At 45.7% G+C, this 24,317-nt stretch overlaps 1 long non-coding RNA gene across 2 annotated transcripts in view; it reads left to right on the top strand.

Moving 5' to 3' along the window:
• Positions 1 to 3,960: 3,960 nt before the first annotated feature.
• LOC121144017 overlaps positions 3,961 to 24,317 on the top strand; it is a 47,470-nt gene continuing 27,113 nt past the window's right edge. Inside the window, exons 1-4 of one of the 2 annotated variants that reach the window (XR_005881354.1) lie at positions 3,961 to 4,206; positions 5,562 to 5,692; positions 8,807 to 9,031; positions 9,485 to 14,118. This is a non-coding gene — a long non-coding RNA (uncharacterized LOC121144017). Of the gene's footprint in view, positions 4,207 to 5,561; positions 5,693 to 8,806; positions 9,032 to 9,484; positions 14,119 to 24,317 lie in introns of those variants that run through there. The other variant, XR_005881355.1, reaches the window with a different exon arrangement.

Genomic DNA, 24,317 nt, shown 5'->3' with positions numbered 1-24,317 from the left:
AAGTCAGACAAAATCTAGGCTAGAGAAATAGTGGTAGGGTGTTGGAAGTCTGCTGTGTTACCCCAGCCCGGCTCCTGTCTGAAGCTTTCCTTTTGGAGTTCTTGGCAATCTTTCTCCTCCAACTTTTTATCTCCCTCCCTCCCTCCCTCCCTCCCTCCCTCCCTCCCTTCCTCCCTCCCCCCTCCCTTCTTCCTTCCTTCCTTCTTTCCTCCCTTCTTTCCGCCCTCCATCTTTCTGTCTGTCTGTCTGTCTGTTTTTCTCTTTTTCTTCATAACACATAATTATTTGTGTAGGCAGGACCCAATCACTTGCAAGATCCAATAACTTCCAAAAAGTCCCTCCTCTGAACCCTGCTTGCATGGAGAACCTTGTCTTCAATAAGTCAAGATTTGGGGGAAACACTTAAGTTCAAACCATCACAGCTCGAAACCCATTATCTTCTCCCTTTACAAACTACTCCTTGGCAACCTTGCAGGAGGTCTAAGTCTAGGCTGAGTTAAGGCAGCAGGGCCCACTGCTGAAGGAAATCTACATTTCATTGTTCTCAAGATTTACTTATTATCCAGACCTATTCCTCAGTTGAACTATATGCGGGTCAAGGGTAGCTGTGCACTTCCATCAAGAGATTCCTTGAAGGTGGAAATTTTGGACTACCCGAATCATTTAAGCTTTTCTAGGACTTTTAAGTGTGTATTGCATGCAGAATACCTGCACTGTGCCTGGACCACAGAGTGTTTCAGGATTTGCGGGTCCACTCCAACTCTATGACATGTCTGCTTTCCAGCTTACTAGATGTCATGTTTGCTTGATATGAACCTGTGGTTTATTGGTTTCCTTGTCCACTAATGGGTGTCATAATGGAACCTATTGTATAGGTAGTTGCAGAGACTGCATGAGTGACACTAACAACTCACCACTCAGAGCACTGTCCCTCATTTCCTCCCCACTTGGGGACTGGATCATGCACTCCATGAATCTTCTAAGGACTCTTGCTCCAGGCTGTTTTCTGAAGCACACACCCATAATAGGAAGTTGACAGAGTCGGTCTGGATAAGTTAAGTACTTCTCCATTGTTTTACTGAGTATTAATATTTTGTACCTTCTGAATTTTTAGTTGCTAAAAATCCACATTAGCCTAGCCACTATGGAAATCAGTATCCTTGTTCCTCAGAACACTAAAACCAGAACTACCATGTGACCCAGGTAGACCACTTCCGTGTTTGCATCTAAAGGAGTCTAAGGCAAGGTACAGGAACGATTCTCAATAACCAAGTTAGAATCAGCTATGTGTCCATTCATAGATGAATGGAAAAAGAAAATGCAACACATATACACACTGGAGTTTTATTCATCCATAGAGATTACTTTATTCACTAATTCATTTGCTTGAATTAGTCACTTGCTAGAAAATGGATGCAACTGGAGATCATATTAGGTGAAATAAGTTGGATGTAGAAAGGCAGAGATCGCTTATTTTTTTCTTGCTTGTGTAGCCCCAAATTTTGTAGAGATAATAAACCATCACACACACACACACACACACACACACACACACACTGTGAGGGGGAGAGAGAGAGGATAGAGGGAGAGAGAGAGAGAGAGAGAGAGAGAGAGAGAGAGAGAGAGAGAGAGAGAGAGAGAGAGAGAGAGAGAGGGAGGGAGGGAGGGAGGGAGGGAGGGAAACTTTAAGAAATGCTATAAAAACCTACCTGAAATGTCTGAAATGTAGGTTGTTGCAATGGTCCCTTTGACTGCTGTCTACTCTTGCCCAGTGACAATGCTTTCCTCCACAGGCAAATGTCCAATCTCGTCTTTGTGCGTATGTCTTAGTTTGGTCTCTATTGCTATGATAAAACACTGACCAAAAGCAACCTGGGGGATGAAGGGGTTTATTTGACCTATACTTCCGTATCAGAGTCCATCATCAAGCAAGGGAAGCCTGGATAGGAGCTCAAGGCAGAAACCTGGAGGCAGGAATTAAAGAAGAGCCATGGAGGAATGCTGCTTACTGGCTTGCTCCCGGCTTACATCCAGTTATCATTCCTAAATGATGCCGACTCATCTGCCTAGGCATGGTACTGCTCACAACGGGCTGGGCTCCCCATGTCAGTTGGCAATTAAGAAAATGCCTCATGAAGATGCTACAAGCCTAGATGATTGAGGCGATTCTTCAGTTGAGGGTCCCTCTGCCCAGGTGACTCTAGGTTTGTCATGCTGACAGCTGAAGCTAAAACTGTGACTTCTATTATCCCTTAACACATTCTACTGGCTTCATCGAAATTCATTTGACGGAGAATACAAGGACCTGAGAGCTTAGGGCAAACCAGAGCATGACTCAGTGACAGGAAGCTCAGTGTGTGATAATGCTTGTTACTGGCAGTGGTAGACTTGACACTTGGTCCTGGCCCTGTTCACTACAAGTCCCAGTGGCCATATTGTGGTCAGAATTCACACAGGAGACAAGGTTAGGTCTACTTTAGGCATTTCCTGAAAAACTGTTCTTGTCCCTCTTTGAGTACCCTGTCCCCACATCAAAAGGGCTTTTGACTGCTGAGGTCCTCAATGTGGTTTGCACTCTCAGGTCAGAGGTGGGAAGGGGGCAGGTGGGCTCAACAGTTCACTCCGGGGACATGTAGACTTAGACTTCTTCTGGTCTCCTTCATGTCTCACTGAACACCTCATGGAAAACCAGCTGCCCTTCCTTTAATGATCGTGGCCTGCAGGAGAGCTGACAAGATTCTACTAGGTGACTCCACAGACCACTGAGGTAAGGCTAGCAAGCCTGTTCTACTAGGGAGAAAGCTGAATCCCATAGCATTTTCTTCAGTTACTCAAGATACACCCTGTCCAAACTGTCTTAAGGTCCATTTGTCTAATTATTAGACTCTAATATCTCTGCTCCCAAATCGAGCTCAGGTTCCCTCCCAGCATCCGTGCTCCTTCTGCCTCACCTTATCTCTTCAGGATTCTTTTCCTGCTAAAAGTTCCCTTTGCTTCTTCTCCATTCCACACCCTTCCTGAGGAACCTGTCTGCCTCTTTGGTGCTGTCCTGTCTCTGGAGTGTCCTCTAGGGTGCCCATTGGGATTTACTCACAAAACCACATTGCTGTTGCTAGAAAGGACAACATGGAATGAAAAACTGGTGCTTTGTTGGTGTTTGCCATGGCCTGTGTTGGCCAAAGACTTCTTAGCTTCGTCTCACAGAATCCTCCTATGAGGAAGTAACCACCACCATCCTGTTTTACTGAGACTTAGGAACATCACCAGGAAATGGCAAACCAGTCTCCATCTTGGGTCTTCCCAACCGGTATGGCTTACCACAATGTGTCCCCCTGCTCCCAGACCTGTGTCCCATATGCTATCCCTTCAGCCGGGATCGTTTTTTCTTTTGTGCTCACCAGAAGTCTCTTCTATGGGGCCCTCTGTTCCACAGCTCTTGTTCTGAGAATTCCTTCTCAGGAGGGTGGCTGTTCTTTGGCCCCATCACTGAAAACTCTTTCCTTGGTCTCTGGATGAGGTCCACGGTGGTTGTCTATGTCAGCATCAACGACACCACAGAAGATTAGCATGGCTGGAAAACCGAGTGTGCTGGGCCATGTGGCAAGTACACTTCAGGGAGGCAATTGCGGTGTAAGTCATGGGTAGGACTGTTAGGGAAGTCTTATGTCAATAAAGCACTGTTGAGCCAATAGGAATCTAGATAGGTGGGACTAGGAGTCCAGGAGGACTCTGGGAAGGAGAAACACAAGAGGGCAAGATGTAACCGCCATGGGGTAGGAAGCCCGGAACTATTCTCCGGTAAGAGAAATACTTAGATTAACAATTATGGGGTAAATACTTAAGTCAGAGCTAGCCAGTAAGAAACAAGCAAGGCCAACAGCTTCATAATTAATATAGCCTCCTGTGTGTTTATTTGGGACTGATGCGGCTCTAGAACCAGGCTGGTGGGAAGGCTTCTCTCAAAGAAAAAGCTTCTCTTTACATAGGACGCCTGTCTATTACACATTTGTGGCCACCTGGCCTTGAAGACAGTCTCTCCCAATGTCCAGCAGCCTTCCCTTGCGGCTAGCAAATACAGCACCTGGAAGGCTCTCAGCAAACCACTTGCAAGCTCTTCAGCACAATCCTCATTATTTTACCACCACATTGGAACTGTTGCTTCCTGTTATGGTGGCCTGCGGAGAGAACTGGTCCTTCGGAAGATGGGTGAGTTTCAGGAATGCTGAACAACCTCTTTGCTCTCCACAGTTGTGTAATCACCAGAGTAAGAAATGTCTATGGCCGCATGGAATCTTCTGGTGGATGTTCTAGACCCAGGACCTTTGCACACTCTTGTCTGGCTGGGAAAGCAAAAGCTGCCTTTTAGCCTGGATCACTCTTCCCCTTAAATGGCATTCTCTTTCTTGGGGACCGTCCCCACCTCAGGGCTGGCTGTTTCCTTCTCACTTCAGGGTTCCAGGAAGCCTGTTGTGGTGTTTCTGTGTGGTCCTTCCCATCCAATCCACTGCTCTACCCACTCTGCCTGCTCTGCTCCCCAGAAGGAACAGCCCTGCATCCCTCAGGTTCCTGGGTCCTCTAAGTCATTAGTTAGACCTTTTATTATGGCCAAAGAGATACTCCAGCAGAAGCCAGGCAGTGGGGAGACAATGGTCATGCATCCCCCCCTCACCCCGTACTTTTCTTTACTAGTCTCTAAATTGGCAGCTAGTTCCATGGAATTACTCCTAAAGTGTAGAGTTGTCTTGTTCAAGCATCCAGGACTTCCCTTCAATTATAGCCTAGGTCCCTGAGCCCCGCTAACCCAAAGGAACACACAGGAAACTATATTAATTATGAAGCTGTTGGTCGTTTGTTTGGTTTCTTATCTGCTAGCTCTGATTTGATTATTGATCCATAATTACTAATGTATATTTTATAAGGACTTGTCTTTATGAGGATCCACTCCTGCTACATCTTTTCCTCCCGGGAGATCACATGGCGACCAGTCTCTTCACTACAATTCCCAGAATCCTCCTAGACTCCTAGTCCCACCTTTCTTGTTTCCCTATTGGCCAACAGTGCTTTATTCAAACCAATCAGACACATATTTACAGAATGACATCTCCCAACAGTCTTGTCCCTGTTTGCCAGCACTAGCTAGCCTACCTTTTTCCACTGGTTCCTATAACACTTCCCTTACCTCCAAACCCAAACCTGCCCTCAGAGTCTTCTCAATGAAGCCTTGTTACATCCTGTTTCCTGCCATGCCCATCCTTCCAGAAGGGTTCAGCAAAGCTTCTCAGAGAGGTCCAGCTGCAGCTAGAAGCAGACACAGTTGGCAATTATCCTCATCCTCTGGCAACTTTGGTGACTTCTGAGAAGGCAGACAGAGATGCTATGCAGACACTTTTCCAAGAGATAATGGTGCTCCTGGCTCCAGGAGGCCCAACCACTCTGACTGGGGACTGTAGCCAAAGTGGGTCCCCATCATGGGGGGAGTGGTTCGGGAATGAAACAAAGGCAAGTCTTTGCAGGCTTGAAGGCTGTCTTCTAGATTTGAGGAGCAACTTCCATCCCTCCAGGGAAGAACAGGCTCTCAGGATGGAGTGCAGCCTCGGGGAAGAAGCCAGGTGCCATCAGGAGCCAGTGCCACCACTTCTGCCACTGGGAACATCTGCTGTCTCTGCTGGTCAGGCCTTCGGAGATCACTGTGGTGCGAATTCAATTCTTTCTCTTTGCAGCTTTTGAACCCTATAAGAGACCTCTTCCTGCCCTCCAGGGAAAGTCCATGGGTCTCAGGGCTTGCTCTCTGCTAGGGTCCTTAGCCACCCTTCCCAGGGCCTGGCACATCACAGCACTCTCTAGAACTCAGTTCTGATGCAAGTCCTTGGCAAGCAGCACAGACTATGACATTATCTGTTTTGAGGGAGGTCTGAGATCAGATCAGCCTGCACGGCCTTGTCAAACAAGGAGGAAAGTAAATGACAGCTGTGGACACGCTGAGGGGTTGGGCTACCTTTCCTAAAACCTCTCATTCAATCCACACAACAGTCCAGGGAGGAGGCGCTGCTGTTCCCACTCACACTGTCCAAAGAGATGTGCAGAGAGATGGAGCCACAGGGCTGGAACTTAACTCATACCCAGTCTCAACTGTCTTGCGTCTGGGCCCCTACTGAGGCTACAACTCTGTGTCTTCTGTCTATTGCGAGGTTAGTGGGGAAATGTGCTGTCCGGTCAGGGCTAGGTCTGAAGAGGACACAGCCCAGAGGTAGACTTTAGCAAACCCTGACAACTTGACAGTGGTGACAGGCTGCTGCAAATCCCTCGCTGATGTCACCTGTCTCCTATTGCTGTAGCAGTGAAGGGCTGTTCTTGCATCTCAGTTTTGATTCTACTTGGTTTGAATATCACTTCCTCTAAGAAGCCCCCCTGGACCTTCCAAAGGGCACCTCTGATGTGTGTTAACATAGTCTCTCATAGTTGCCTGTATACACAAACCCCAAGCCTGCTGATGCTAAAACTTCATTTAAAATAGGGAAGCATTTACCAATGACCCATGTAAACCTCTGTTACATTTCACACAATCCCTAGGTTACTCATAATCTTAAACAACGTGAGTGCCTTTTAACTTTTGCTATACTCTGTCATTTAGCAAATAATCAAGAGAAATAGTTTGTACGTATTCAGTACAGATACAGGTTTTTCTTCATAGAGCAGCAATTTCAACCCACAATTGGTTGAATCCGTGGATGTGGACCCGAGGGATGCAGAGGGGCTGAAAAACAACATATCAATCTTCCTTTCTTTATACTTGAATAGGTTTCTGTAGAAACCCAACTGAAGCCTCAAGAATTCTACAGGCCTCACCAGGATGCTGAAAGCCTTCTTTTCCCCTGCAGAGGCTGCACTGGGGTGTGGGCCTGGCCTTGTTTTCAGTGTCCCCAGTGGGAAGGACTAAAAGGAGAAAGGCTCCAGAGATCACTTTCTCAGTCCAAGAAAGAATTCTGTAGTAGTGACAACCCCATCATGGGTGCCTGCAAGCCTAGGCAAAGGAGAAACCATGACAGGAGACTGTCCTTTTCAGATGGAGTGAGAATGGTTCGGGGCTTGGGCTCTAAGACTGGATCAGTTACTGAAACACTCCTCCATCCCACACAGAACTCATTCAAAATCCACATGGGCCCTGCAAGGCAGGTATCACCAAGAGCATAGGTGAGGAATAAGGCTCAGAGGAGTAAAGGTATCTGCCTGTCCACCCCTGCCAGCACGTGGACACAACTACATATGGGAACACTTATGAATCTGCATGGCCTGTGAGTAGGCGACAGGAGAATGGGAGCTTTGGCCGCAAAGGGGTTTCAGAGAGTTCTGTGGTTTCAGTTCTAATTTAAAAAGAAAAAGGGAGGAGGAGGAAGAAAGAAATAAGGGAAAGAAAGGAAGAAAAGAAAAGAGAAAGAAAGAAAGGGAGAAAGAAAGAAGAAAGCTAAATCAAAACCCAAGTAGGCTTCCTGTCCAGAACCTGCAAGATCCAATGCAGTCCAGGCCAGAGTCAAGAGTAGCCAAGGAGAAATTTTACCAGTCTTGCATGGGAGCAAGTCTGCAAAAGCCTCCTGAAACTACCTCCAACAAATTTGAACATGTGTATATATGGATAGAGCTTTCAATTGTGTTTTTAGAGAATGTGTATTGAGTAAGTGAGAACCCCCTCCCCCATTAAGACAATATATAAACAGGTAACTGTACTAAGTGTTGGGCATACAGGGCTGCAGAAGGTGTTGCTGCCATCCTGAGGCAGCTTGATAATCACAGGAGGAAACAAACACAGACAGGATTTCAGGGGCCTGCAGGTCTAGACCCTTTCATTTGGGTGGTGGTAGATCTGAAGGAGGAGAATTATTGGGGAAGAAAGCAGAAAGTCTTTATAGGAAGACATGCAAGTACAGAAATAGGCAGCTATTAGCCCAATCTGTCATTCTGTCCTTTCCACCTGCCTTGTCCAGGACAAGCCAATGCTCCGGCTCTGTAATCCCGTGAAAGGAAGCTCATTGCCTACTGGCTCTAGTGAGAGCTTTGCAGAGCTTATGGCAATGGATGCCCCTGGTGGTTTGAATGAGAATGGCCCCCATAGGTTCATATGTTCAAATACTTGGTCCCTACTTGGTAGAACTATATGGGAAGGACTAAGAAGCGTGGCCTATTTGGAAGAGGTGTGTCACTAGGCACAAGCTTTGAGGTTTCAAGGACCTGTACTCTTCCCAATTAGGTCACTCTCTGTCTCATGCTACGGATCAAGATGTAAGTTCTCAGCTACTGTTTCAGCACCATGTCTGCCTGCCTGCTGCCATGTTCCTCACCTTAAGGCCATAGGGTCTAACCCTCTAAAACTATAAGCCCCCAGTAAACTCTTCTATAAGTAGCCTTGGTCATGGTGTCTTGTGACAGCTATAGAAAAGTAAGGCAATGTGAGTCTAACAAGGAGAGAGAATGTAGAATGAAGAGACAGTGGGGTCAGCAGTGTGGTAGTTTGAAAGAAAATGACCTCCAAAAGGAGTGGCATTATTAGGAGGTGTGGCTTTGTTGAAGTAGGTGTGGCCTTATTGGAGAAAATGTGCTACTGTGGGGGCAGGCTTTGAGGTCTCTTTTGCTCAAGCTTCCCTCAGTGTAACACATGGACCACTTCCTGTTTCCTGCAAGCCAAGACGCAGGACACTCACCTATTTCTCCAATACCGTGTCTGCCTGTAAGCTACCATATCCAGCTATGATGATAATTGACTAAACCTCTAGAACTCTAAGATGCCACCTCAGTGAAATGCTTTCCTTTATAGGAGTTGCTGTGGACATGGCGTCTCTTCACAGTAATAGAAGCCCTAACAAGACAGGCAGTCAATGACTTCAAAACTGTCTTCCTTTGCCTGCTTGGAAGCTTAGTGAGACCCTCCTCTCCTCATTCACTGAGTGCTCCCAGCATGATACCTGCTCGGCTTAGCTTCTAATCGATACCTTCCATAAGGCAAGCAAGAGATAGATGTGTTCCCCAAACAGTGATGGAGGTAAGTGGATTGGCTGACAGTGCACGGAAGTGCTCAGTTTCATGCCAAACCTGTGTGTGCCACCTTCGCTTAATTTAAATAAGCTGTGTGCATGCCTGGCATAGAGACCTTGCTTGTGTTGGCTTCATTTCTGTCTCAAAGGGTCCTGGGAGCTCCCAGGGTGCTGGGAGTTGACTTTCTGAGGAAGCTCACCCAAGGGACAATCAGCTGATGTGATTGACTGCCATCACATGTTTCAAAGTTCATTGTTTCAAAAAAATAGAGTAAGGACTATTATTAGCAGCAATCAAAGTGCAACCACACTTCCTAGTCACAAGTCTGTGGGAAGAAGGACATTTGAAGCCATGCCTGGGTGGCATTGGTGGTGCAACGTGCTTGGGGGGTGGAGATGAGTTTCATAATTGCCATGCCTGTCAGGTGATGTCGAACTCTGACTCCCAGATATTTCTCTAGTCCAGGGACAGCTGATCTGGCATTTCTGAGGAAGGACAGCTGGGAGCTTCTCTTTTGCAACACTTGATCCATGCCTCACGGAAGACTCAGCAAGGGCAAAGCACTGGACCAGACAACTGATATGGATCAGGCTTGGTGGGAACCTTTTATTGCTAGGCAGCTTGGTGATGCTGGTTCATCTGTCTGCAGACTTCTTTATGACTATACCTGTGTTCTAAGCATCCCTTGCCTGACCCTCTCGTGCTAACCCTGCAAGTCCTCAGGACATGTATTTAGCCTATTCTGTTGGCTTAATTGGATCTCCACTACAAGGACAGAGCAAGGCAGACACAACTTTCAATTACCTACAGCAAGGCCCAGTGCAGAGGTGGGATTTTAGGAGCATTCAGAGAGAAAGCAATGATGACACACTGAGACTTTCCCATGCCGCGGTGGCCAGCTTTTCCTGTGCAATGGAGGTCATTGACTTTAATTCCTTTCTTTAATTCCCCCTCCTTTGATGAGGCTCTGGTTGAATGCCCTCACCAAAGAAAGTGTGAGGAATTTAGCGTTTCAGGCCCAGTCACACCACTCATAATCTGCATTGCTACCAGATCCCAGGGAGTTTGTATGTATGCCATAATTTAGGAAATGCTTCTCAAAAGCAACTGCAGGCTGCTTTTAGGTCTTTAGTTTCACCGCAGAGTCTTTCCCAGTTCCACAGACTGCTATGGCCCCCAACACCGGCTCCCATGACAGGGAACCACTCGGCAGTAGCCAGTCTGGTTGGAAACCTGATACTTATCAGGATGGACAAATGATGAGCTATTTGTTAGCAACAGATTGCCTAAGTCTTTCTGGTGATCATGTTCAAGAGCATGCTAGGGGACTCAGAATCACCTACAGATGTTGTTGATGAGGTCTTTAACAAGGAGACAAGCCAGCGTTTAGTATGTAATCTCATGCTCCAGCCAGTGAGGCAAATCTTACAACCTCTGTTGCACACAGTAGGATCCTGAGGTCCAAAGAGTTTAGGTCACCTTTTCAGTGTCACGCAGTCAGAAAGAAGTAGAGTGGTGTATTTTCTTTGGGCCAGGCCTTTGAACAGCTCTCCTAGACAAGCTGTCCATGTGGCTCTGACAGCATCTCTTCGAGTCATCTCCCTTTCTGTCCGCACGTCTCTTTCTTGCAGGGCCGATAGAATTTCTGTAGAGCACCAAACACACAGTGTGCTGCCTGCCCCAGTCCTCTGACTCTCTTACGCATATGGCGTGTTCCCCAGATCTCATTTTTGCTTGTTCCTTATTGTTCAAGGCTTATCCACATATCAACCTCTTCAGAGAGCTCCTCCCACAAGGAAAGTAGTTCGTCTCCCCTATTTCCACCCCCAGCCAACATTCGCTTTCTTCATGTCAATTTAGTTTAGTTAAATCACCATGGACGTTTATTCCCAAACCTGTTAGAGTGCATCTTGGTGAGGGCGAAGCTTTAGTGATGAGGCTGGTCCACTCCCAGCTAGAAGGGTAGGCATGTAGCAGAGACCAACAGGTATTAGTGAAAATAGGAAAGCTGGGTCATGGGATGACAAGTAATGACACCGAGACACGTGAGCCTCTCACCTGACAGACCTTGGGCTGAACTCCTGGTCTAAGTAGCATGACCTGGGTTTGATCACCTAACAGGTTTGGATTGAACGTCCAGTTCAGGGGCATGACCTTAGGCATTCATAACCTTTCCAAGACCTGAATTTCTCATCTATAAAATGGGAATTAGTAACCCAACTCATGGAGGTGGTAAGAGTCTCATACAAATGACATTAGAGACACAATAGGTCAAAATTGGAGTCCTTGGAAATGCTAGAAAGCCCCTCGTCTCCCTTTCTACTTCTCTCAATAATAAACACTGTGTGGAGCTTCTATCACCTCCAGGCTTGTGGCCATGATGTAGCCTTTGTCTTCAGTGGCCCTCTGCCTTTAACTGCTTGGAAAGGCATCCTTTAAAACTCAGAGAAGGTGGTCTGATGCTAGGAAGTTTCTTTCTGTCTTCAGAATCCTGGTAGGAAAGTAACCAATCTCTTTCCTTGTTGCCAGTATGGATCACCAGCTTAGTCAGTGGAACTAGTGTCTGAAGGCACATTTCTCCAAGTGTCTCTGTGTCTCAGGTGAAAGGGCATTGTGGTGGTCCTAATAAGAATAGCCCTTTAGGCTCATCTATTTGAATGTCTGTTTGTGCCTAGTGATGAACTATTTAGGAAGGATTGGGGGGTGTGGCTTTCTTGGAGAGGGGGTGTTACTGGAGATGGGTTTTGAGATTTCAAAAGCCCATGCCAGGCCCAGTCCCCCCATACTTCAAGGGCTTATCCAGATGTAAGCTCTCAGCTACTCCCCCAATGCCATACCTGCCTGCCTGTCATCATGCTTTCTGCCATGATAATCATGGAATAACCCTCTAAAACTGTAAGCATGACCCCCATTAAATGCTTTCTTGTAGGCAGATTTCTTCTGTCCTACCAGCCAGCTCACAAATAATGACACAGAGACTTATTATTAATTATGAAAGCTTGGTCAATAACTTAGATTTGTTTCTAACTAGATGTTATAACTTAATTAACCATATCTTTTAATCTACATTTTTTGTTTGTTTGTTTTTTGTTTTTTCAAGGCAGGGTTTCTCTGTGGCTTTGGAGGCTGTCCTGGAACTAGCTCTTGTAGACCAGGCTGGTCTTGAACTCACAGAGATCTGCCTGCTTCTGCTTCCCGAGTGCTGGGATTAAAGGCGTGTGCCACCTCTGCCCGGCTAATCTATACTATTTTACATGGCTTGGTTACCTTTATTGTGTAATGTCCATGCTTCTTCCTCTGTATCTGGCTGGTGACTCCTCCCTTCTTCCCAGTACTCTCTCTGCCCCCCAAATCCTGCCTAGCTTTTGGCTGTTTAGCTTTTTTATTAAACCAGCCACACTACCATATCTTCACACAGTGTAAAGGGATATTCCACAGCACTTTCTTTTATAAATTGCCTTGGTCATGGCGTCATCTCGCAGCAATGTAACAGTAACTAAGACAGAAGCTGGTACAAGGAACTGGGGTAATGCTGGGACAGACCTGACCATGCTCTTTGTTGGAGAAATATGGCAGTCTTTGGGACTTTGGCTAGCTAAGCAATTGAACATTTTAAGAGGAGCTTAGTGAATCATCCTAGTAGTAGCATAGAAGACAGCGATGCTGATAGCAATGTAGACAGTGGATGTCCATCTCAAGAGGTTTTAGCAGGGAATAATACTAGAAATCATGCTTGTGATATTTTGACAAAGAATGTGGCTGCTTTTTGCCCTTTTCCAAATTCAGCCTGAGGCTGAATTGAAGAGTTTTGGAGTAATGTCATTTATTAGCAGAGGGGATTTCAGACAACCTAGTATTGACTGTGTCACATGGTTGTGGTTATTAGCGATCACTCTTACACAGGTTTACAATGAAAAAGAGCAAGCAGGGCAAAAAGAATAAATAAATAAAAGTACAATTTGAGGAGAAAAAGAGCACCAGGAAATTCAATGTTGGAGTCAAGTCTTATGCTCAAAGAAATGAGAAGTTTAAGGAAAGACTTAGGAGAGTGGAATAAAGGGAGTGGTGCCCTCAAGGCAAGACCCCACCCAGATAATCCTACACCCTGTGAGAGGAAGAGGCTGAGAAATTTCCTCCACCCCCAAATCATCAACAAGTTAGAGCGTAAGTAAATTCAATTCACAGATGGGGCCAGATTCCAGCCCCAGAAGGCAACAAGTTTGGCAGTTTTGCTCATGTGGTTCTGACTTTACCAAGAGGGGTACAAGAGTAAATGGATTGTGGAATCTTCCTCCGTCGTTAAAGAAAGCTGCCACGGCTAGATGTGTGGTAGGGAAGTCCCTGCATGGGGGCCTGGAGAGGCCACTGAGTGAAGCTGTGAAGGCAAAGCCTGGATTTCATCAGAGACCCCAAGATGCTGGAGATTCCAGAGCTGTGGGCTACCTGCCAAGGAGAGCTGCAGGCAGAACGTGAAGCCAGCCAAATTCAGCAAAGCTGGAAAGAGTGGGGAATCTGAAGAGTCATCTAGGCCCTTAGATATCAGAGCTGTAGAACTCTGCTGTGTTTCAGTATTGTTTTGATCTCATATTTTCTCACTATATCCTCTTTCCTCTCTTTGGAATGGTAATGTATATTCTGTACCATTGTATGTTGGAAATATGTATTTAGAATTCGTTTTTTCCGGGGGTTGCAGTTAAGAGATTGCCTTAAGTCAAAAGAGACTTTGGGTTTTAAACAGTGTAGAGACTGTGAAGTACTGAATGTTTGATTGCCAGTTGTTGGACTGTTTAGGAAGGATTAGGGGGTGTGGCCTTGTTGGAGGAGGCATGCCACTGGTGGAGGGCTTCGAGGTTTCAAAAGCCCATGCCAGGCCCAATCTCAACCTCTTTCTGTCTACAACTTATGGATCAGATCTGAAATTGCAGCTACTGCTCCAGCACCATGCCAGCCTGCGTGCTACCACGATCTCCACCATGATGAATATGGACTAACCCTCTGAAACTGTAAGCTAGGCCCCTTGCATGCTTTCATTTATAAGTTGTCATGATGTAGCAATAGGACAGTAACTAAGATAAACACTAATAATGAGCCATATTTTCTGACCTGTTTATTGTTCTCTTTCTAAACCAGGAATATAAGTTTAAAAAGTGGACCAGAAATAGAAGGCCTACTATTCCTTTTGTTTGGTATAAAAGCTCTGGATTTGAGTTCTTATTTCTGGCATTTACAATCACAAAGCCCACTTTTAGCTTGCTGAATTCTCATTACATCTATATAGTGCCCTCCCATGAGTATCCATTCTAATGTAGAGCCTTCTTATCACAAGGTAGGCCTGGGACAGACTACCTCCCCTAAATTTCAAATCTTAGATGAGTTGCTATGTAGGGATGGAGTCTACATCATTCTAGACCTGGTCTCCCAATGCTGTGGGGTGGGAAACATTTCTGAAGACAGTTGGATTCATAATGGAGCAGGCCAATGAACTGTTGTCATTGTTGGAGAAGACCTACAGTATGTGAGACACCTTTATACATACTCTTTAATTCTCACAATACACATTGCACTATGCATTTACAGATGAGGAAGCAGGGCACAGAGAAGCCAAGTGATGTTCCCATAGCCCCACAGCCAGTGGGTGGCAAAGCCTGATTCCTACCTAGAGCTGAAGATTTGGAAGTTTGATGTGCTGGATAGTCACCTGGAGAAGGAGCCTCTAGCAGACTGGGTTTGGGCATATCTTTGGGGGCATTTTCTTGGTTAATGGTTGTGGTGCTTTGAAAGAAATGCACCCATAGTCTTGGATATTTGCATACTCTGTCCCAGTTGTTAGTCCCATTTGGCCAGTTTGGAGGAAGGGGTGGCCTTACTGGAGGAAATACGTCACTGGGAGTGGGCTTTGAGATTTCAAAGTCATGTGTCATTCCCAGCTAACTCTCTCTGATTCCTGTTTGTGGCTCAAGATATGAGTTTCCCAACTTCTGCTCCAGTCACTTTCCTTGCTAACTGCTCTGCTTTCCTGTGTGATGGCAGCAGATTCTCATCCCTTTGGAACCATGAGCTCTTCTACATGCTGCCTTGGTGATGGTGTTTTATCAGATAAACAGAAAAGTCACTAATACAATGATTGATGGAGAGGGTCCAGTCCACTGTGGACAGTAGCACTCCTGGGGAGGTTGTCCAAGGCCGTGTAAGAAAGCAACCATGGAAATCAAGCCAGTAAGCAACTTTCCTCTGTGGTCACTGCTTCGGTTCCTGCCACCAGGTTCTGGCCTGGACTTCCTACTTTGGCTTCCCTTGATGATGAATGGTGACCTGCAAGTAAATAAACCTGTCCCTTCCCATGATGGTTTTAGTTTTTGTCTTTTATCACAGCAACAAGAAGCAATCTAGGACAGATGTGAAGAAGTGTCACAGCCAAAAGGTTGCATCTCATTTGCTCTGATGATGTCCAGATTCGGGCATTATCACTCCCCAGCTCTATGCTGCCTAACTACCCTACCCCAGCTCCAGTATCTTCTTTGAAATGATGTGGGGATACTTTCAAGAACATTCCAGGATGACATCACCTTGATTTCAGCATTCCCTATAGAAGCCTCTAGCTTGATTGGTAGATTATCAGTGGTTCTTTTCCTCTTATGCCTACCTCACAAATTTTAATCTAGCTCTGAAGATCCTCTGGCAAAACCCCAGGGACAAGCTGGCCAGGCAGTGACAGACACTTTCCAAGGCCTTTGCTGTTTCATCATTCTCCTCTGGAGACAACCCAGACTAAACACAGAAGCAATGCCTTGGGGAAGCATGAGGAACCTCCTAGGTGACTGGACAGTTTCATTGGAAGTAGAAGCCTGTACATCTCTGGTGATCAGAAGGCCATCTAGATACCTTTCTCTGAAGCTCTCCCCCATGCCATTGCAGAGGGAGGATGGCCATGTGGCTTGGGGAGACACTAAAGCAACAGTCAGGTGTGGTCTGAAAGAAAATCACATGTTGCTGAGGGCACACAGTGTACAAGCCCAGGAGCCAGCAAGTACAACCCTTATCAAGTTGATAAGGACTGTAAGCACACCCTGGGAATCAAGGATTAACTTTGGAAGACTTGTTCTTATCATAAAGGGATGTTTCAGAAATGACTTTGTCCTTCTAGGTACACAACTTTTTCATTGGTACCTGAGATAACTTTAATGCCCTGTCTCTTATAGAGCATTAATGAATCACATCACATAGCCATGTGTGGGTGCAGTTTTCTTAAATGAACCCCTACACTGGACATTGCAAGGCAACTGACATTGCAACACAGATAGAGGCACATTCTACTCCTCCCAAGTCATTAGCACAAGGCTCAAATGTGACTCTTCAAAGTCACTGGACTTCTAATGACAATTGTTCAGTGTGACTCCACTGGCTATCCCACTAAGATTCTGCACCCCCATCAACAGGCCCTAATCAGTCTGTGGTTTATTGTTCATCTTCATATTGTGTCATGAAATGAATGTGCTAAATATTGGATTAACTACCTCTGTTCCCACAGTGCTTCTATAATGATACTTACATGCTCCAATTGCTTTGCGAATACATCCAATCCTGAACCACTGTAAAGAAAGACATTTCATGTGTCTCTCTCTATACTGATGAGGGAGCTGAAGTAGAGGTTAAGCACCATGACCAAAGTCACACAGCTCACAGGTGGCAGAGCCAAGAGTATTTTTCTTACTCCTCGACCCAAGTTTTGCTCTGCCAGTGCATCATGAATTATATGAGGGCCCCGGGGTTGCCAGCCTGATTTGAGCCCAGAGTAAGCCTAGTACATCATAACGCCCAGCAACTATCTCTCAAATGGTTAAACAGTTAATAGTTTATTTTATTAAATTCCTTTAAATCCTTTATTCATAGACTCATGTGCAGACATATACTTCCTACTAACTAAGTCTCTGGATACACAAAGGAATTGGGACACAGAAGCAGACAGTGAATCTAAATGTTTGGGGGTCAGTTTCTGATGTGTCAGACACACATGGTTTTACTGGAGCTAAGTGACCTTAGCAGATTCAGTTATTTTACTGAACTCTGGCTGTCTTGTCTTTAAAAGGAAAATGAGTTTCTTGCTAGGTTGTGCATTGTGGCAGAGTCCACATGTAGGTAAAGGGGAAAGACCCATCAGGTACTCAGGAATCCAAGCATCCCCTGGCACCCTCTCCACATTAAGCAGGACGGAGAAGGAGGCATGAAACCCCTCTTTCTTGCTGAGCAAGCTCTATTTGTTCAGAATGACTATTAGGGTCAGGGCAGGGGAAAGCAAAGAGAATCAAGAGATGGAAAACTTCACTTTTCCCTTCTACTCCAATCAAGACTGGAATGACTTCAGTGAAACTTGGGGTATATTTCTTTTGATTCATGGTTAAAGCCATATTGACGTCACTTTTTTTCTCTTCTGCTACCTTATTTAATTTTGTTGTCTATAACATAAAACATTGGCTCTTTAGAAGTGGTTTCTACCATGTTATTGAGAAGCAGGGGGATGTCAATCTATCTTCCACCAGAAAACAAAGTCTGCTTTAAATTAGGGAAAGCAAAGTTGCACATCTGACATTTGATTTTCCCGTGGCTTCAAATTTGTAGGCTTAGTTCTTAAAACTCTAAATATTTGTCTTAGTTTGAAGACCATTTTCAAGTCTTAGTCAGAAATTCTGCTGTGAAACTAACAAAGAGTCTGAGGTTCAAAACAAACTGTACTAAAGTCATCTGTGTTTGACATCAAATGGCACTGGAAGTTTCAACAGATTCCTTCTGTAGGGGGAGTTCAAGGTCTAGGGACCTCTGCACATGCTTTCACCTATGTTCTACTCCTTTTGTTGCTCACCCACAAACGCCACACAGCAACTGTGTTGGATTACTCTAGGTCTTTGAGCCAGATCTTGGCCTTCGCATGTATGGTTCCCTTCTCTTGGAAGACTTTTCCTTCTCAAACTGATTTACTAGTCAAGAGTCAGTGTGAACCTGCATGCCTCTGGGGCAAAACTGAATGCCTGTCTTCCTTCTTACCGCTTGTGCCCTTTCTCAGGATTTTCTAAACATCATGGTTTTCATTTGTGTGCTTCCTGGAAGTAATGAGGTATCTATCTGTCTGTCTGTCTATCTATCTATCTATCATCTATCTATTTATCATCTATTTATTTTTGTGAATGTGCATGTTTGTGTACACATAGGTACATGTGTTCTTGTGTCTGTGAAGGTCTGAGGACAACTTCTGGGATCATTCCTTGTCATTATCAACTTGTTTTGAGACACAGTGTTTTACTGACCTGAGGCTGACCAACAAGGCTAGGCTGGCTGGCCAGAGTCCCATGGATCCATCTGTGTCTGCCTCTTCAGGAGTGGAATTGCAAACACATGGTTTTTGAAAAACCTGGGGACTAAACTTCAGTCAACAAGCTTTTACGGCTAGCATATTATCACCTGAGTTATTTCCCATCCCCTGGGTTACTTAATATACTTGGAAGCTCACATAGAGCTTGGTCAGTACAAAGTCCCCTTGAATGATGGACTTAAAGAGAAGTATTGATATTTACACTTTAGGCTCTGATGAGTAGGAAATAGACTCCTCACTAGCAAGAACATGAGCATGGGACAGGTTGGGCCTTGTGAGACCCTAAGCTGGTGCGGCCCAGCCTCAGATAATTGCACGTGATGGCATGGGAGTAGAGGAACAACTCTCGGGATGCACACACTGCTGATTGACTGAGGTCTTCTGATTCTCCATCCAGTGCTCACTCCGATGGTCATTGTCTTAGGAAAGAAGCGAGTGAGAACAGTCATCCAGGGGCAAGAGACTGGGGTCTAGACACGTTACTGGAACGAGGCCACTGGCTTGGCATCAGGCTCCAGGCATTTGGGAGATCAAGAAAAGCATTAACAATGAAAAGGAAGTGCTCTGGGCATTTCTTGACAGTCTCAATGGCCTGAATTAGTATAGGATCTAGGAGAAAGTGCCATGAACTACTTTCAATCAAAGGATAATGACTCTTCACAACTGGGTAGACATTAAGACAGATGGCTATTTCAAAACTTTCTAGTAGTAGTAGGAGGAAGTGGTTTGATTTCCTCCTAGTAGGAAGATGCTCATTTAAGTAGAATTCAGGAGGAATAAGTGGAAGGGGAAGTACCCGCCCCCAGCCCTGTACTTGGACCTTGAGGTCAGCATCTTGCAAAGAGGAAGGTATCACAAGAGGCCTCTCAGGAAATTAGGAGAGATTTTTACCAATGGCTCAGATCCAGAGTAGAAACAGGACATTTCTACCTGTGGCCCTTAGGTCTCAGCAGTGGCCTCATTTCACTTAAGTTCTTCCCTTGCCCTTGGAGAGATCCAAGGGTTGCTGAGACTCTCAGAGTAACCTCAGATACACTCCACCAGAATTATCAGACATGGTACCCAAAGGCATCTAGAACTCCATGTACTTGGAGACTCTGTCCAATCGAACCTCTTGCTTATCAGGAGGTGTGGCTTTGTTGGGGTGGATATGGCCTTGTTGGAGGAAGTGTGTCACCATGGAGATGGGTTTTGAGATTTCCTATGCTCAGGAGACCACCCAGTGTGTCAGTCCACTTCCTGTAGCTGCAATATTTAGGACTCCAAGCTATTCCTCCCGCCCATGTTCCCTGCATGCTGCCATGCTTCCTGCCATGATGATAACGAACCTCTGAAACTGTAAGCACATTCCCTAAATTAAATGTTTCCTTATAAGAGTTGCCGTGGTCGTGGTGCCTTTTCACAGCAATAGAATCTAAGACAGGCACCAAGAGGATGCTCAGGAAATGCAGGCCCCTCCCACATGTCAGCGTGCATAACCAGCCAGGTAGGTTTTATCATCCCTTTGTGTGAGGCAGGGAAACTGAGACCCAGAAGGGATACACTGCTTGTTGGCTTTTTAAAAAATAAATTTGTCTCCTGAATGTGGAGTAGGCAGGGTGTTTTTATGACACTGTGGTGCAAAGGTAACACATTTATTTGTGTTTCCAAATAGGACAAACTTCTCCAGTTTGATGGGAAGTCTCCTTTTAGTTATACAGGGTAAGGTTGCCCCAGGCCCTGGGGACTCTTAAGGAATGGAGTTTACATAAGGGTTTATCTGGTTTCAGAGCTAGCCTGTCTCAGATCCCAATGTAATATTAAGGAGCAGAGTCTAGAGAACCTCACTACATAAGTCCCTTCTGAGGAAGACACTAGCAAAATGTCCACACAGCCACACCAAATCAAGAAAAATATAGGATTATAACCCCGATGACTACAAGTCCTGTTGTGGCTCATTTCCACACGTGATCTTATTTAGTAAGCTGCCGTGGCGGAGGGCACGGTGTGTGTGTGTGTGTGTGTGTGTGTGTGTGTGTCTCACGCGTTAGATTTATATATTTTCTTGCTTTGTGTTTTTTTGTTTGGACATCTGCCTGAATGTAAGTTTGTGCACCAAGTGAGTACATGAGGCCAGAAGAGGACATTGGATCTCCTGAAATTGGAGTGATAGACAGTTGTCAGCTGCCATATGGCTGCAGAGAATTGAACCTGGGTCGTCTGGAAATCACCAATGCTCTTAGATATTGAGTCATCTCTCTAGCCCTGCAGGGTCTGTATTAAAGGAAGCTCTGCAAATTGCATATGCTTTAGCCCATCTGTCCCCAACCCTGCACATCTCGCCAGGCTTCATTCAAAGGCAGCAATCTCCCTCCACACAGGCCATGGGCATACTTCCTGGCAGGAAAACCCTGAGTTTTCGTAGGAAGCTTTCTGTGCCCATTCAGAGGTCCGGCCTTCTTAGACTGTGGTGTTGCACAGGAGAGGAATGAAAATCCCCACTATTGGAAACACCTGCCACCACCCTTTGGTTTAGCGATTTGCTGGATCTTTACTGCTGGGTCCCTTTATGACTTGAGTTTCAGCCCTGAGTCCCTCTCCAAACCCCAGAGTCATCAATCCTTATTTTAGAGAAGCAGAAAGAGGATGTGGAAAGATTTCTTAGCTCTTCAGAAGGACACGAGTGACCTCCCTTCTCACAGGGACATGGAAATGGCACTCACATCCTAGCCCACAGCCCAGACAACGAAACCAACCCACAAGCTCCACTTCCTGGCACAGCAGCCAGGGCCTGTTGACCAGCACCATCCATTCTGCGCTGAGTGGCTGGTGCTGGGTTACAGCTTTACCCTGGCTTTCCTTGAGGACAGAGGGGCTCATGAATAGGGTGCCGCTGGATGCATCTCTGCCCTTGGTCGGAGGCCATCTCCCGCCTACACGGAATCCTAACAGGTAAGGGCGGGTGGCTGTTGACTAGTCTTGAAAGAGGCAGTTCTTGACCTAAACATTCCTTCTGGCACCTGAGGCAGATGGAAAAGTCATGATTGAAAGGGCTCCCGAAGTACAAGACCCTCTGTGTGCCTCAGGCAGGACACCAGGGAAAGGCAACAGGAGACCAACATGCCTGGGGCCTGTGATTGCTTTTATTCTCATAGATGGAACTCAAATTAAGAGGCTTTGGTATTCCCTGGAGCAAGAGTACCCTGCTCTTGCTTGGAGCTGAGTAAACAGAACTTTTGGAACCTGTGGTGGCCACTTCTGACACATGGACCAGAGTCTGGCTGGCATTGGGAGACAGGGCAGCCGGGAAATAGCCTAGATTAGGACCCGCCCTGGCCTCTGGACTTGAGTCCATGAGGAAACACCTCTGCCAGGACAACCTGTCTTGGACACTTGGAAATTATGTCTCAGTTCAGAAAACAGTCATAGCCTTTGCCCCAGTAATTCCATCTCTAAGAAAACAATGACAAGCAATAATTGCTAATGTTTCTGATGATGTGTGCTCAAGGAAGGCCAGTGTAATTTTGATAGTAAGAAAACATGGAAGCAACATAAATATCTGCCAGTGGGACACGTTAGAATGCTTACACTACATCTACCTGGCAGAAAAGTGTTAGCCACTAACAGTCGGATGGTGAAGAATATCCATAGAAATGGAATGCCTTGATATTATGTCAAGTGGGAAAATGCTACACACTATTAGGAACTATCTGCTCCAATTGTGTAACTATATATTATGATGACATTTATTAGACACTTACTATGTATCAAGCATAACTCTAAGCATTTAAAAAATAATAATACATTTACTCATGTGTCAAGCATACGAAGAAGGCATTTTTATTGTCCCTGTTTTTTTTATAAGGAGTTGAGGTCTGTGCGGTTCTGTAAGACCACACAGTCATGAGTGGCAGAATCTGTGTGTGAACAGGGTTGTGCTGCCTTATGGCCATTTATAAAGCACCGATCTGGCTGTTCCCCCTCTCTGTGTGAGCGCCATGTTTGTGTAGTTTCTTTTCTCTCTTTCTAGAGGAGTAATCCCAAATGTTAGCTGGGTTTTAAGTTATCCCTTTCCAGCGCAAAATATGGACTGTGGAGGACATCAGCATCTGGACTGCAGAGACCACATGATGTGCTCCTGAGCTCCTGCCCATCCAGAGGCAGCAGGGTCCTAATTCTCTTAGCTGTGACTTGGTGCCAATGCTGTGCCATCCTGTTCAATATCCTGGGGATTCTGCAGTGAACAGAGTAAGGGACACAAAACCAATTCTTGGCCAACATTCCACCTAGTGGGGGAGGGGGCAGGGAGGGGACCAGCAACAAACAGCCAAGAAAAACATCATCTGGAGCTCAGGGTTGGGCAGAAGAGTACAACTGGAATGGTACCGCGGGGTGGGGCCATGTGCTTAGAACGGCGACCTTTGAGAAGAGGCATTAAGGCTGGAAATCAAACTGTTGAAAAAGAGCATGAGAGACCAGTAAAATGTTTTTTTTTTTAACAGTTTGGGAATCTAATGAATGATGCACTTAATTTCTGTATGTGTAAATTTTGTGACATTTCTATAAGCTAAGGTCATTTCAAAATAAAATGCTGAAGCACACTGAGAGGGTGGAGACATGGCTCAGTGATTTAGAGCACTCTTGTACAGGATACGGGTACAGTTCCCAGCACACATGTGGCAGCTCACAGCATCTGTAACTATAGTTCCAAGAAATCCCACACTCTCCTCTGGCCTCCACAGGGCACCAAACATATCTGTAGTGTACATGCATTCATGTAGTCAAACATGCATACATATTTTTTAAAATCTTAAAAAAACACTAAAATGAGAAAATTTTAAATACAAATAATCATTGTGTACCTGAACGGGCAGTTAGGACTTGCTAGGAGGGCGTGTGGTAGATGAGGGGAAGTCTAAATCCGTGAGGGTGGGTCTTTGACTGAAGTAGAGGGAGGGTGAGGTTTGGGCTTAGAAATAAGCAGTCTTCTCTTAGTTCTGTTAGATTTATGCTCAGTAACCAGAGTCCTCCAACATCCCTGTCCTCAGTAGGCCTTCAGCTCCCAGAGGTGGTTGACATTGAACTGATGCTTCTTTCTCACTGATAAAAAAAGCCAAAACCAAGCGTGGCGGATAACTGTACAAGACTCCCACTGGAACAGGCATTAGGATTCCAGCTCAAGCAGATATTCTGAATTCCCTGAGCTCAGGTCGTCTGGGGCGATACACCAGCATGCTTTCTGTGGCTCGGGGAAGTGACCATTGACATCGGGTGTCTGTTTTCTGTGTGTGTGTGTGTGAGAGAGAGAGAGAGACAGAGAGAGTAGGATTTGGCTGTTGTCTTATGGTGTGAGGTGGTGAGGGTGATGGGGCGTAGTGGGAGGTGGTTGGTGATGGGATTGATGGAGGATGGTTGAGGGTGGTGGATTTGGTGGGGAGTGGTAGGGTTGGTGGAGAGTGGTGGGGGGTGATGACGGGTGTGAGGCTTGTAAAAAGCCAACTCCAATAGCTTGTAAGAATCTGGCTAGGACAACACTTTTTCTTCAAAATTTCAAAGATTCCCTGTGAACTGATTTAATTCCCTAGAGGTGCTGTGCTATGAACTGCAACCTAATTTCTCTTGGTGCCAGGTTACTGGTCAATTCTTTTTTTTCATAATTATTGAGAATATGTGGGTAAACCACTCCCGTGGCTTGAAAGTAGTCAAGGGGACAGCATCCTAGGGAGATGAGCAAGAGAAGAAATTATTGTTTTGGACCAAACTCCTTCCTGGATGTCTTAGGGTCTCTATCGCTGTAGAGAAACACCATGACCTCATCAACTGGGGGAAGGAAGTGTTTACTTCAAGCTTACAGGTCCATATCGCAGGACATCAGGGCAGGTATGCAAGGCAAGAAACTGAAACAGAAACAATGCTTACTCGTTTGCTCTCCAGGGCTTGCTCAACCTTT

This window comes from Mesocricetus auratus, unplaced genomic scaffold, assembly GCF_017639785.1.
Source record: "Mesocricetus auratus isolate SY011 unplaced genomic scaffold, BCM_Maur_2.0 Super-Scaffold_100014, whole genome shotgun sequence".
NCBI classification, from domain to species: domain Eukaryota; kingdom Metazoa; phylum Chordata; class Mammalia; order Rodentia; family Cricetidae; genus Mesocricetus; species Mesocricetus auratus.
The sequence above is the reverse complement of the archived record's forward strand: the minus strand, read 5'-3'. Positions and strand labels throughout refer to the sequence as shown.